This window comes from Daphnia pulex, chromosome 7 (genome assembly GCF_021134715.1).
Source record: "Daphnia pulex isolate KAP4 chromosome 7, ASM2113471v1".
Taxonomy (NCBI): Eukaryota; Metazoa; Arthropoda; class Branchiopoda; order Diplostraca; family Daphniidae; genus Daphnia; species Daphnia pulex.
Window position 1 is genome coordinate 7,740,938 of NC_060023.1, and position 2,437 is coordinate 7,743,374.

Genomic DNA, 2,437 nt, shown 5'->3' on the forward strand with positions numbered 1-2,437 from the left:
GCAAATTCAAACTCATTGAAGTTGTGTTTATTAGTCCCTGGAAGAGTTTCTATGAAACCTTTTTTCTAAAACCTTTCCTTCATGATTTCTACTATGACTTTTATACTATGACTTTTATCGGCTCACGTCGATAAAGGGATAAGCGAAACAATAAATATATAAAATTTAAATTAATTGAAGTGGTGTTTCCCAGCTTGTGGAAGAATTTTTGTCAAACCTTGTTTCTATTTCTATTTCTTCATGAATATTTTAAAGAATTCATTGATTAAATTGACTTTAAATGGTGTATTGCACAGAAATTAACACATCCTGTAAGAAAGAAACACTTGGAATAAGCGAAACAATAAATATATCTAATTCAAATTCATTGAAGTAGTTTTTCCCAGCTCGTGGAAGAGTTTCTGTCAACCCTTGTTTCCATTTCTATTCCTTCATGAATATTTTTATGAATTTATTGATTCAATTGACTTTAAATGGTGTATTGGATATGAATTAACATAACCTGTCAGAAAGAAACACTTGGAATAAGCGAAACAATAAATATATCAAATTCAAGTTCATTGAAGTGGTGTTTCCCAGCTCGTGGAAGAATTTTTGCACACCCTTGTTTCTATTTCTATTCCTTCGTGAATATTTTTATGAATTCATTAATAAATTGACTTTAAATGGTGTATTGGACATCAATTAACACACACTGTAAAAAAGAAACGCTTGGAATAAGCGAAACAATAAATATATCAATTTCAAATTCATTAAAGTGGGGTTTCCCACCTCGTGGAAGAGTTTCTGTCAACCCTTGTTTCTATTTGTAGTCCATCGAGAACACTCGGCGTAGGTTAACGAAGCGCAACCAAGAAAAATGTGTAAAACAAATTAACACATGAATCGTTATCACACGAATTCGTTTTATTAGTCCATCCCAAGTATAAAGTTGCGCTTCGTTAAGCCACGTTGTCGCTGGTATGAAAGTGTTTTTCATTTTTTTTTACTATTCAGTAAAGTTCACTAGTTAGTCGACGGGAAACTGGTGTTTCATCATGCTGAAAACATTTATTCCCGAAATAATATCAACTATGTACGAAAGCAACACTAGTGTTTTGCGCAAACAGTTTAAAAACGGTTTTGCATTGCGTAAATTTTTTATTTGTGTCATTTCGTTGGTGGCTCTGTTGGCCATTTCCGTATTATACACACCTGTTCTTCAAGACCGTAATTTTCTAGTAGGGGAGAACGGGGCAATGTAGGTAGTGGGTAACTTGGCACCCGCTTGGCACCTTCCGTTTTTCGTCCTCTTGGGACCGAGGGATTGCATTTTATAAACTACTAGTTATATTCTTTAATAATGCGCATCTTTAAAAAAAAATACTGAAATAGTCCAAGTAGTATGGGAACAAGAAATAAAATAGTTTTTCTACCCTTAATTCGTGTAGTCCATTTCGTTTTTTTCTTTCTTTTGTGGAATTCCCTAGCTAACTTAAAATTTACAAAAAATTAGTTTCTGAAAGGAAATTTATTCTTCTTTCAGAAACCAGTTTTTATTTATTTTTATTAACAAAATTATTGCTTGAAAACGCAATAATAACAAAGAAACCTTTTCTCGGGACAACTTGTGTTGCTGGGTTGGGAGGGAAAATATTCGGAAAATTTAGTTGATGACGCCAACGCCAGGTGTTCTTTTAGCCCGTAAGAATAACATGGGCCGTCCTACCCCGCGTACATGAGCATGTTGCCCCCCGACTCGACTCACTCTCCTTCATTTTCAAAGCGCTTTTTGTTTTAAACAATGCAAATTGTCATAAACTAAAAAAAAAAAACGCTTTCGATAGAAAATTTTGTCCTCTTTTTTTAAGGCTAGCTGGGATAAAAAATATTGGGAAATAAAGAAGTGAGGGCTCAAAAACTAAAAAAGCAGTAATCAGAATTAAATTTCTGATTTTTTAATGTAATTTTCTTTTTTACATGAAAAAATTGTAAATTGAATTCTGATTACTTTTTGTTTGAAGTGTTTTTCAAAAATATCGAAAGTAACCCCTGCTATTTAACAAAATCATCTGCGGGTAGTCAGCTGTTCCACACAAGCTTATGGGGAAACGGCTAAAAACTTACCCTCTACCTCATTGTGCTGCCAACTGGCGGGCGGCTTCCACTCCCCGGACATCTATGGGCCCGACAAGCAAACTGCTTTCTCCTCCCTGATCGCAGTCTGAGATAGAACATTTTATATCGATACGGTTACGTCATGGACCAGTTGGTTTTGTTGTTGTTTGTAAATATGAGACTCAATTAGTATAAGTGTAAATGACGTGCTTAGGAAATATATTTTCCAAGATCAAAATTGTTTTTTTTTATCGTGGAACATTTTCTTTTTCAATCTATTTGGCCGCCAGAGGGGCGCCAATTTCTAACGTCCCTCCTCTAAAATTTTTCTATGGCGTTC